We start from the raw sequence: 12,448 nt of genomic DNA, 5'->3' as shown, positions 1-12,448 counted from the left end.
TGCGTCTGATTTTTTTACGTTCTCCACGCAGCACACACGTACCCAGAGCCCTGACGGCTGTCAGAGGCAGGGCAAATATACTTTTTTCCCTTTTGTTTAAAAGGAAAGGCCCACTGTGCCTATTCAATGACTAATATAACTGTGTTGCGGCCCTGCAAAAGTGTCACAGAACTTTACTGTTGCAGAGTTATTAACTGTGGCAGAGCAGGTATTTCCCAGGCAGGAAAGAAATTGGCGCAAGGCTGCACTCAACCGTAGCTGGTTGCGTCTGATTTTTTTACGTTCTCCACGCAGCACACACGTACCCAGAGCCCTGACGGCTGTCAGAGGCAGGGCAAATATACTTTTTTCCCTTTTGTTTAAAAGGAAAGGCCCACTGTGCCTATTCAATGACTAATATAACTGTGTTGCGGCCCTGCAAAAGTGTCACAGAACTTTACTGTTGCAGAGTTATTAACTGTGGCAGAGCAGGTATTTCCCAGGCAGGAAAGAAATTGGCGCAAGGCTGCACTCAACCGTAGCTGGTTGCGTCTGATTTTTTTACGTTCTCCACGCAGCACACACGTACACAGAGCCCTTAGGACTGACAGAGGCAGGGCAAATATACTTTTTTCCCTTTTGTTTAAAAGGAAAGGCCCACTGTGCCTATTCAATGACTAATATAACTGTGTTGCGGCCCTGCAAAAGTGTCACAGAACTTTACTGTTGCAGAGTTATTAACTGTGGCAGAGCAGGTATTTCCCAGGCAGGAAAGAAATTGGCGCAAGGCTGCACTCAACCGTAGCTGGTTGCGTCTGATTTTTTTACGTTCTCCACGCAGCACACACGTACCCAGAGCCCTTAGGACTGACAGAGGCAGGGCAAATATACTTTTTTCCCTTTTGCTTAAAAGGAAAGGCCCACTGTGCCTATTCAATGACTAATATAACTGTGTTGCGGCCCTGCAAAAGTGTCACAGAACTTTACTGTTGCAGAGTTATTAACTGTGGCAGAGCAGGTATTTCCCAGGCAGGAAAGAAATTGGCGCAAGGCTGTACTCAACCGTAGCTGGTTGCGTCTGATTTTTTTACGTTCTCCACGCAGCACACACGTACCCAGAGCCCTGACGGCTGTCAGAGGCAGGGCAAATATAATTTTTTCTCTTTTGTTTAAAAGGAAAGGCCCACTGTGCCTATTCAATGACTAATATAACTGTGTTGCGGCCCTGCAAAAGTGTCACAGAACTTTACTGTTGCAGAGTTATTAACTGTGGCAGAGCAGGTATTTCCCAGGCAGGAAAGAAATTGGCGCAAGGCTGCACTCAACCGTAGCTGGTTGCGTCTGATTTTTTTACGTTCTCCACGCAGCACACACGTACCCAGAGCCCTGACGGCTGTCAGAGGCAGGGCAAATATACTTTTTTCCCTTTTGTTTAAAAGGAAAGGCCCACTGTGCCTATTCAATGACTAATATAACTGTGTTGCGGCCCTGCAAAAGTGTCACAGAACTTTACTGTTGCAGAGTTATTAACTGTGGCAGAGCAGGTATTTCCCAGGCAGGAAAGAAATTGGCGCAAGGCTGCACTCAACCGTAGCTGGTTGCGTCTGATTTTTTTACGTTCTCCACGCAGCACACACGTACACAGAGCCCTTAGGACTGACAGAGGCAGGGCAAATATACTTTTTTCCCTTTTGTTTAAAAGGAAAGGCCCACTGTGCCTATTCAATGACTAATATAACTGTGTTGCGGCCCTGCAAAAGTGTCACAGAACTTTACTGTTGCAGAGTTATTAACTGTGGCAGAGCAGGTATTTCCCAGGCAGGAAAGAAATTGGCGCAAGGCTGTACTCAACCGTAGCTGGTTGCGTCTGATTTTTTTACGTTCTCCACGCAGCACACACGTACCCAGAGCCCTGACGGCTGTCAGAGGCAGGGCAAATATAATTTTTTCCCTTTTGTTTAAAAGGAAAGGCCCACTGTGCCTATTCAATGACTAATATAACTGTGTTGCGGCCCTGCAAAAGTGTCACAGAACTTTACTGTTGCAGAGTTATTAACTGTGGCAGAGCAGGTATTTCCCAGGCAGGAAAGAAATTGGCGCAAGGCTGCACTCAACCGTAGCTGGTTGCGTCTGATTTTTTTACGTTCTCCACGCAGCACACACGTACCCAGAGCCCTGACGGCTGTCAGAGGCAGGGCAAATATAATTTTTTCCCTTTTGTTTAAAAGGAAAGGCCCACTGTGCCTATTCAATGACTAATATAACTGTGTTGCGGCCCTGCAAAAGTGTCACAGAACTTTACTGTTGCAGAGTTATTAACTGTGGCAGAGCAGGTATTTCCCAGGCAGGAAAGAAATTGGCGCAAGGCTGCACTCAACCATAGCTGGTTGCGTCTGATTTTTTTACGTTCTCCACGCAGCACACACGTACACAGAGCCCTTAGGACTGACAGAGGCAGGGCAAATATACTTTTTTCCCTTTTGTTTAAAAGGAAAGGCCCACTGTGCCTATTCAATGACTAATAACTGTGTTGTGGCCCTGCCTACACAATTCTGTGCCTGTAGTATCAATGCAGGGTGCAATGCTCTGCACCGCCGATTTTGAGAAAAAAAAAAAAAGCAACACAGCTAACAACAGCCTGCACAGTACTCCACACAGTTAAATGTAGCCCTAGAAAGGACCGTTGACGTTCTTGAAGGCTACACTCACTCCTAGCACTCTCCCTGCCTAAGCACCACTTCTGTCCCTAATGCCGGGTGCAATGCTCTGCACTGCCGATTTTGAGAAAAAAAAAAAATTTTCTCCACTGCTAACAGCAGCCTGCACACACGTAGATGTGGCCCTAAGAAGGACCGTTGGGGTTCTTGAAGCCTACACTCACTACAAACACTCTCCCTACAGCAACTCCAATAGAACAGCACTGTCCCTCAGCTAACTCACAAGGCATGTGTGGCGAGCCGCGGGAGGGGCCGACCTTTATACTCGGGTGACATCTGATCTCCCCAGCCACTCACAGCAGGGGGGTGGTATAGGGCTTGAACGTCACAGCGGGAAGTTGTAATGCCTTCCCTGTCTTTCAATTGGCCAGAAAAGCGCGCTAACGACTCAGAGAGGAAACTGAAAGTAACCCGAACACCGCGTGGTGCTCGTTACGAGTAACGAGCATCCCGAACACGCTAATATTCGCCCGAGCATCAAGCTCGGACGAGTACGTTCGCTCATCTCTAGTTCCTCTAGAAGAGACTGTAGCTACCCAACAATTAAGATTGGATGCTAAGGTCCTGAGTTCGAGTCCGGTTGGAGAAAACCTATTTTATTTTCCTGTGAACTATCTAAAGGGCAGTTTATCTATATTTACTATTGTATCATCTTATGGATGGTTTCTAATTATTTGGGCTTAAGCATTCCTTTATTATTACTTTTCTCGCACATTTTCTTTTGGGCAGGACTCTTATAAGGTACTTGGTTAAGTGGTTACTGTCTTGGCTCTAGCACTCTGGGGGCCCTGAGTTCGAAACTTATTATTGACCTTCATAATTGTACAAACGATTTGGTTAGGTAGCTTCTATGGAAACTTAAAAATAGGTTATTCTATTTTTGACTAATTGTTTAACTATGTTCCTCTCTTTTTTTATAAATTACTTAAAAAGTTATGTTTTAGGTATTTGTTCTGTGAATTATTCTAGCTTTTCTAGATCCTTTTTGCCTTTCAGTGATTTTAGACCCCTGATGAGACCTAGTACAGTTGAAATGCCTTAGTCCATTCTCATCGTATATTTACAATAAGGTATCTATCTAGGAGGCTTTTTGTGCCCAAAGTCTCGCTACAATTCTTGTTTTCTCCTCCTGGATAGAGTACTCTCTCTCGCCTCAGATTTTTGTTGAAGCGATATGGGTTGAAAATATCCGGGGGATAACACTATTACTTGTTGTATGTCCATGTGTGTATAAATAAAAGTTATATTTTATTATATATATTTACCCACTTTCTGAGTGAATCTAGAAAACTTTGCTCAGTGATTTCTGGATTAGATATATAGATGATATTTTTATCATCTGGACTTCAATGGAGGGTAAATTAATTGAATTTACTGGAGTATTAAATATCAATGACCCTGGACTGTGCTTCACTTTTGAAATTTCAGAAATTAGACTAGCATTTTTAGATCTTGAGATTAGAAGGAAAGACAAGCTTTTGAGTGTTTTTTGGAAATCAACAACAAGCAACAGCTTGCTATACTGAAACAGCTGTCATTTACAGCTTCTAAAAAATGGTATCCCTAGAGGACAATATCTCTGGATTTGAAGAAATTGTTCAACACAAAATGATTTTAAATGGTAGTCAAGAGGTCTGCAGCAATGATTTGTGAACAGAGGATATCCAGATAAGACTTTACAAACAGCATTCGAGGATGCATTAAGAAGAGATAGGCAGGATCCATTGATTTAAACACCTCAAAATGATGAGAAAGAAGAAATGAGACTAATAGAAATATTCGATGAGAAACATACCGAGGTGAGAAAAATCCTACAAACATACTGGAATATTTTGAAATTGAATCCTGACTAGAGATGAGCGAGTATACTCATGAAGGCAAACTACTCGAGCGAGTAGTGCCTTATGCGAGTACCTGCCCGCTCGTCTCTAAAGATCTGGGTGCCTGCGTGGAGCGGGGAGCAGCGGGGAACAGCGGGGAACGGGGGGGGGATCTCTCTCTCACTCTCTCCCCCCCGCTGCCCCTGCTCACTCCCGCAACTCACCGCTCTCCCCTGCCGGCACCCGACTCTTTAGAGTCAAGCGGGCAGGTACTCGCATAAGGCACTACTCGCTCGAGTAGTTTGCCTTAGCGAGTATGCTCGCTCATCTCTAATCCTGACAAATCAGATTATTTACCTGAATTTTCCCTTATGTACAGATGCGGGAGAAGCATTTGTGGCAGATTGGTCAATAGTTATTTCATGCTGGATATGGATTTGAATAAAATACAAAATATACCTGTGGGAAACTTCAGTTGTGGTAAAAGCAAGAGCTTCAATGAAGTTCAATCATATTCTTGTTTTTTTTGTAAATTATTGCCTCTTATTTTTGAACCCCTTACTGATCAGGGTGTTTTGGTCCTAAAGAACCAGACACTTTTTAGAGATTTTACCCATGTGATGGTTTTACTGCCCTACTTTTTTTCTTTATAATAATATTATTTTTCCGCAAAGGTCTCACCCTTTTTCTGCATCACAGTGAACAGGGAAAGGGAAGATTCCCGTAGCCTTTCACTAGCCTACTTTTGGAGACCCTCACAGTATTCTTTTTCCCGGACTGTACCATTTAAATCCACTGCTTGAATAATTATTTTTCCCATAGCAGCTTCCCTTAGATTTGATTTTGCTAGTAATCACAGGGTAAAGTCTTTTAGGCATAGGGGCCAAAGGTTCTTCACCCGCTACTTCCTGCTTCCAGACGCTCTGAGAGAAAAATAAATTATTGCTGTGCTTTTGAGATAGTCTGCCCGCACCACAGGCAAACGTCTCTCTACCATGGATTTTTACAGTTTACACCCCTTTTCCTCTGTGAGTAACTTTTTATTAGAATCATAGGCTGGTGGATTTAGTATTTTAAGAGCATAATACTTTATACCTTTGTGCTTTTTTCATTGATAACTTATATCTTCACTTGTTTCACTTATCCCATACATGTTTATAGCTGCATATATTATATATATAATATATACATGTTTATAGCTATCCATCCCACCTGGTAATTCCTGAATTCTTCCCAAAAGGAAGATTTAAGAATTCCAGCTTCTCCTAAACCTGCTGCTCTTAGCAACTGAATACATCTACATTTTCATTTGTCCTTTGTCCCTTTTGTCCTTTTTCTATTTTCCTAGCGGTCTTCCATTACCGCTATTTGGGTGTGTGTTTTCCATTTTATTTCTGCCTGTACTTCCTCCCGCTTTCTATTCCTCTGGCCTTAATTCCCTGACCAAGATATGTATAAATATATATATATATATATGGTCTATATAAAATAGCCTTTTTTCTATTTTATTTCCCAAGGTGCAGTTTAAAGGGGATCTTTGTAACAAAGCGCTTTTGAAAACTCTTCCTGTCTACAGGATTCCGTAATCATACACACCCAAGTTAAGAGGACAAAGTACAGTAGTAAGCTTAGCAGCGCTCTAGTATATGCTGAAGGGAATCAATATAAAACATAAAACATGGGACGCAACATTCTCACCCACCAAAATGACATACCAGATCCCTTTTACAGGTTCTTTGAAAATCAGGCTTTTAAAAGAGATAAAAACACTTACCCACTTAGCTCCGGACGGAAAGAGGAGAATTTTTCAAAAAAGCACAGATTTTATGGTAAGATAAAAAAATCTTACCTTTTTACAGTGCTGTTTTTAAATCTGTGGTTTCCTGGTATCCTCGCTCCTCACTGCTAGGTCCGGGGTCCAAGGGGAAAGATTTCTGCCTTGATAAGGATTTCGGCACCAAGTTTGTTAGGGAAAAACTCCCTTTAGTATGTCATCCGGTGTCCAAATTGTAATGAGTACTCATCATTGTTTAAGTAATACCGATCGGTAGGAAGAGACAGACCGTACATGTGCATGGAATGTACAATTCATCTACTTCGAGTTAATTGGTCATTGCAAGTTCTTTTTATAGACATATCACATATTTAAAGTGACATTGATTCTGAGCCAAACATTACATAGGTGTTTACATCATTCAATAGCCTGCCACATGTTTAATCAAAGTCCATTCGTAATACCTAAAATTTTCCATTCTTCAGTGATTCTGACATTTCCTTATACGTGTCAAAACCTTTAACATTTCATAATAATTTAACGTAAGTATTTATGACTTCATTACAAGGTAAGTATATTGCTTATACCTATCAATTTCTGCTACTTTAGCTGTTATCTTTCTGAAGCTCTCTCTCTTATCAATCTTATATCTGGACTTTCAACCATCGCCTGACTAGTCACCAGTTATGGTTCATTGCTGGTTAAGTCAAGCTGACATTCTACCAAGGCCTAAAGCTTATACAAGAAAGGATTTCTCTGAAACAGTAGAATCTAAAATAATATCACAAAAGCTGGGGTCCTGGGTAATTTCCCCCACAGCTACCAAAATTATTTTTGATGCATTTTTTTCTGTGAATTATAGGGCTATTTTTATATTTTTTACTGACTTTTTCCCCCTATTTAATTAGTATGTTTACATTAAAATAAAGTATGGGAATAGGTTCCTCATTTTGTTTCAAAAGTTTTGATATATTAATTTGTATAGTTTTGAATTACATGGCTCATATGGCGATGCTTTTGGTTGGTGTCGGCGGGAGGTCATTTTCTTTTTTATGTATATATTTTTGGTTTATTCTGTAAATTATTTTAACTTCTTTATGTAACTATTTTTTCAACATCTATGTCCATCATGACGTCATATAAGACCTCCGGTGGTCATTCACATTGGCTTATTTTTTTTTATTTTATACTTTTCAACTGTAGCAGGGGCATCCTCCTGTAGTTATAATAGGCACTAACAGAGCTGATTAGGGTCTGCTAGGACCCTGCAGTCACGTGATCGCCGAGTGGCAAAGTCTTCCACTTTCACTCTTTAGTACATAGCACTCATTGAGCGCTATGTATCTTGGAAAGTAGAAGGCAAAAGCGATTAAAAACCTTTAGTCTCTTCTCCTCTGAGTCCTCAGCTGTGCCTAATAGCTGATGATCTGACCTGCTCATCTTGATTGTAGGAGTAGAGGCTTTAATTCCGCACTGTACTTCTGCTATCAGACAGGATTAAAGTCCAAGACTAAGTGCCATATATAATTACCGCGCTTTGTACTTAGGGGTTTAAAGATATCTATTTACGGTTTTATCTGCTTCCCTTATTCATCTAGTCTGGTTATAATATATTATATGGACCATGCAAAACTATCTATAATGTATTATCATCATTATGCCAGTGTTTACTCTATTATCCAATTTGTATGCCAGTATATTTTGTTTACAATGTACAGTGCATTATAATCTATATTGTATTATCACCATTATGATAGGATTCCATTATCATCATTATGCCAGTACTTGCCTTATTACTAGAGATAAGCGAACGTACTCGTTTCAAGTAATTACTCGATCGAGCACCGCGATTTTCGAGTACTTCCATACTCGGGTGAAAAGATTTGGGGGGCACCGGGGGGCGGGGGGAGGCGTGGTGGAGCGGGGGGGGGGTAGCAGCGGGGAACAGGGGGGAGCCCTCTCTCTCTCCCTCTCCCCCCCACTCCCCGCTGCAACCCCCCACTCACCCACGGCGCCCCCCGAATCTTTTTGCCCGAGTACAAAAGTATTCGAAAATCGCGGCGCTCGGGTGAAAAAGGGGCGTTGCCGAGTAGGTTCGCTTATCTCTAGTTATTACTTAATTTCTGTGCCAGTACATTTTAATTTCCAGTTATTTATAAAGGGCGGTGCATTATAATCCATATTCTGTTATTACCATTATGCTAGGATTCCATCATTGTATTGCCATCATTATGCCAGTAGTCACTCTACTATTCAATTTGCATGCTGGCATATTTTGATCTTCAGTTGTTTACAATGGATGGTCCTTTATAATCTATATTGTATTATCACCATTATACCAATATTCTATATAGGATTCTCTTTATGCCGGTATATTTTGGTCTCCAACTGTCTATAATGATAGGAATATTAGCATTATACAATACTTATTTAACCCCTTAGTGACCAAGACTATTTGCGCCTTAATGACCAACTGATTTTTCAGTTTTTATCATTGTCCCATTCCAGGAGCCATAACTTTTTTTTTTTCATGGATATAGCCATATAAGGGTGGCCTCACACAAGCGTCTATTGGAACCAATGCATTCCCTATGGTGTGTTCACATGTCCGTTCTTTACAGGCGTGTGTCTGCAAAGATGGGACATGCGCGCACCGTTTCTTCTGTATCTACTGTTAGAGCAAGTACAAGGCTGTCATCCAACAGATAAGCACCTGCTCCACTTGGCACAGGAGTTCCGTGCCAGTCTTCTCATGCAGCTACTGTCAAAAGATGGTGCTGCAGAATAAAGCCACTTAATGACCACCGTCAAAAACGTATGTAGGATCTTTAAGAGGTTAAGGAACTTATTATTTGTTTTCCTTGTATGCCCTATTATTATATATTATTTAGCCATTTTGGGTATTCTTATCACACATCACTTAGCCATTTAAGGTATTCAATGCCTGTATAGAGTTGGTATTCTATATCCAACTCTGTTATAGGAACGCGAGGGCATCCTTGCAGCCCTAGTAATCAAGGTGCAGAGCTGAGTATAATGCTGTGCATTAGAAGCTGACCAATGATGCTGCAGTCATATGATCAGGGTTTCCCTGTGACTTGGCATTCAATTATTAGCTGGCAGTGCCACCATGATGTCATTGCAAAGATGGAGCTTTGCCTTCAAAAGCTCAGTCAAGCCCAGTACATTCCAAGGCTAACAATTGAATACTAACGCACCATTTCAGGTGTTTCTAGCTTCTCTATTGCCGATATGGGCAGCTATGCTAGGCAGGTACATGATCAGGTTGTCTCAGTAGGTGGCTTTGCAATTCAGTCACTACAGATTCGTTCACTAGACCACGCCTCTATTTGACAGTGTTACTTTAGGGATATGTTAACTCTTTCTATCTATACGTGGCACCGGGGAGTTCAGTTTATTGAGCTATTATCTCCTAATAAACTGTATCTTATAGGAACTTATAAAAAACACAAATGTTTTTTAAAAACAAGTTTCACAATGGTTTTTTGAACTTATAAGATTGCCTAAATTACACATGTTGCAGTTTATATTACCCTAATAACATCAGGTGATTTATCATCCCTTGTGATGTTTGTTGGCTCTGCAATGGGTAGTTAAATAACCTCCCTCTAAACACTCCCTAATAAAATTTCTCTAAAAAACATTTTAAAAGATTTTCAAAAACATCTGTAACGAGTAGTGCTATAAACTATCAATATATATTTTTCTATGCAAACAATGGAAATGCATTGGGTGATTTACAGGATCAATGCAGCTCAATCTAGTACCTTCTCATTCCTCTGTTTATATACTAATTATTTGGGTGCGAATTTGGATGAGGAATTGTCCTGTATATGAGTACCTTCTAGAGATGAGCGAGTATACTCGCTAAAGGCAATTGCTCGAGCGAGCATTGCCTTTAGCGAGTACCTGCCCGCTCGAGACAGAAAGTTTGGGTGCTGGCGCTGGGGAGCGGTGAGTAGTGGCAGTCAGCAGGAGGGAGTCGGGGGGGGGGGGGGGGGGAGACAGAGATCTCCCCTCCGTTCCTCCCCGCTCTCCCCCGCAGCTCCCTCTAGAAAATCCACAGTGACTTTGCCAGGTAGGAACATAATATATTTTTTATTTAGAAATTTTATTTATAAAGAATAGGAGAGCTTTTAAAGTACATTTCTTGAAAACTATCACTACCCTGCTTTCTAACGTCATGCACAAAACGTAGTATGAAACATTTCGCAGAACTCCTCACAGTCTCCATAAGGTATGGAATACTGATAGAAATTCACTGCAAGACTAGCTGATAGCTTTCAAATTGCTAATTGAAATAATAGGTTAATCATATAATACATAGACATGCTAAGTGGTCTACAGAGAGATCCATCTATGTCCTCTATTATTTTTGCAATCAGGAGCAGCCTAAAAAGTCCGTTTCCAAAACAAATTGCCCTGTTAGTAGCTGATATAAGTCTGTAACAGCTATTCATAAGATGATTGTGTGGAGAACAATGCAGCTTGTTTTCATTTTTTCTTTTTAGGCTACAGTTCATTCATTTCAATACACCATAAATAAGGCAAATAAACATATTTTGTACTCATGCACATTGTTTACAAATGAACTGAGCCTTGATATCCTTATTTTTTTCCCATCAAACTATCTAGCCTTATCAGAGATCTCAGTACTTCTTTTATTTGTCTAAATAAATCCATATTCATCACCAACTAGCTTGTTTTGTCCATTTCTGAAAAGTTGACAGTTTGTGTGGTGTATTGAAATTAATGAGCTGTAGAAACACAGAAATATAGAAGATAGATGGCAGAAAAAGACCACATGTTCCACCTAGTCTGTCCTTATATTATTTCCTTCTCATTTCTCTCTGAGGGCTCAGTCAGACGGGTGTTTTTTCGCGCAATTTGCGCATGCGCACGCGTCCGGCGATTTTATAAAACGATTGCTTTGCAATGGTATCTTACACATGAGCGCTTTTTATGCGCTCGTACGATAAATTATAGAACAGAAATCGCAGATCGCACCTATCTGCGATCTGCGATTCCTGTTCTCTTCTCTATATGCGCTCAATGGGGCCGGCGGCAGCAGCGCCGACCCCATTGAGAACATATACTAGACAAATCATTCTCCTCTGCCACAGCTGTAACAGCTGTGGCAGAGAAGAATGATGTTTGCCCATTGAATTCAATGGAGCCGGCAATACAGCCGGCTCCATTGAAAGCAATGGGCTGCCGGCGATCACGGGATGAATTTTCGGGAAGGGCTTAAATATATAAGCCCTTCCCTGAAATTCATCCAGAAATGTGTAAAAACAAAACAAAAAAATATATACTCACCTTGTCCCGGCAGACAGAGTTCAGCCGCGGCCGGCGGCAGTTCTCCTGAACTGCTCAGAGTAGTATTCAGCAGCCGGGGATTTAAAATCCCTGCCTGCTGAATGAGCTGCCTCTGATTGGTCACAGCCTGACCAATCAGAGGCAGCTCTCACTCACACCTATTCATGAATTCATGAATGGGTGAGTGAGTGCTGCCTCTGATTGGCTCAGCACAGGGAACAATCAGGGGCAGCTCTCACTCACACCCATTCATGAAATCATGAATGGGTGTGAGTGAGAGCTGCTTCTGATTGGTAAGGCTGTGACCAATTAGAGGCAGCTCATTCTCTGAGCAGTTCAGGAGAACTGCCGCCGGCCGTGGCTGAACTCCGTCTTCCGTCTGCCGGGACAAGGTGAGTATATATATATTTTTTGTTTTTACACATTTCTGGATGAATTTCAGGGAAGGGCTTATATATTTAAGCCCTTCACGAAAATTCATCCCGCGATCGCCCGCAACGCATTGCTTTCAATGGAGCCGGCTGTATTGCCGGATCCATTGAATTCAATGCGCTGGACAGCTCTGGCCCGTTTCTATTGAAATGCAGCTAGGAGCAGTATTTTCAGGCGATTTTTCGGCCCCGGTCATGCGATTTGCGGATGCGCATCCGTCATGCGATCCACAAATCGCGGGAAAAAACGCCCATGTGACTAAGGGCTCAGGGTAGATCTATACTTATTCCAGGAAGCTTCAATTCATTTATTGTTGATTTTCCAACCACGTCTCCTGGAAGTTTGTCCCAAACATTTACTACTCTTTCAGTAAAATAATATTTTCT

This window comes from Eleutherodactylus coqui, chromosome 1, assembly GCF_035609145.1.
Source record: "Eleutherodactylus coqui strain aEleCoq1 chromosome 1, aEleCoq1.hap1, whole genome shotgun sequence".
Classification (NCBI taxonomy): Eukaryota; Metazoa; Chordata; class Amphibia; order Anura; family Eleutherodactylidae; genus Eleutherodactylus; species Eleutherodactylus coqui.
Note: the sequence above shows the minus strand (reverse complement) of the source record.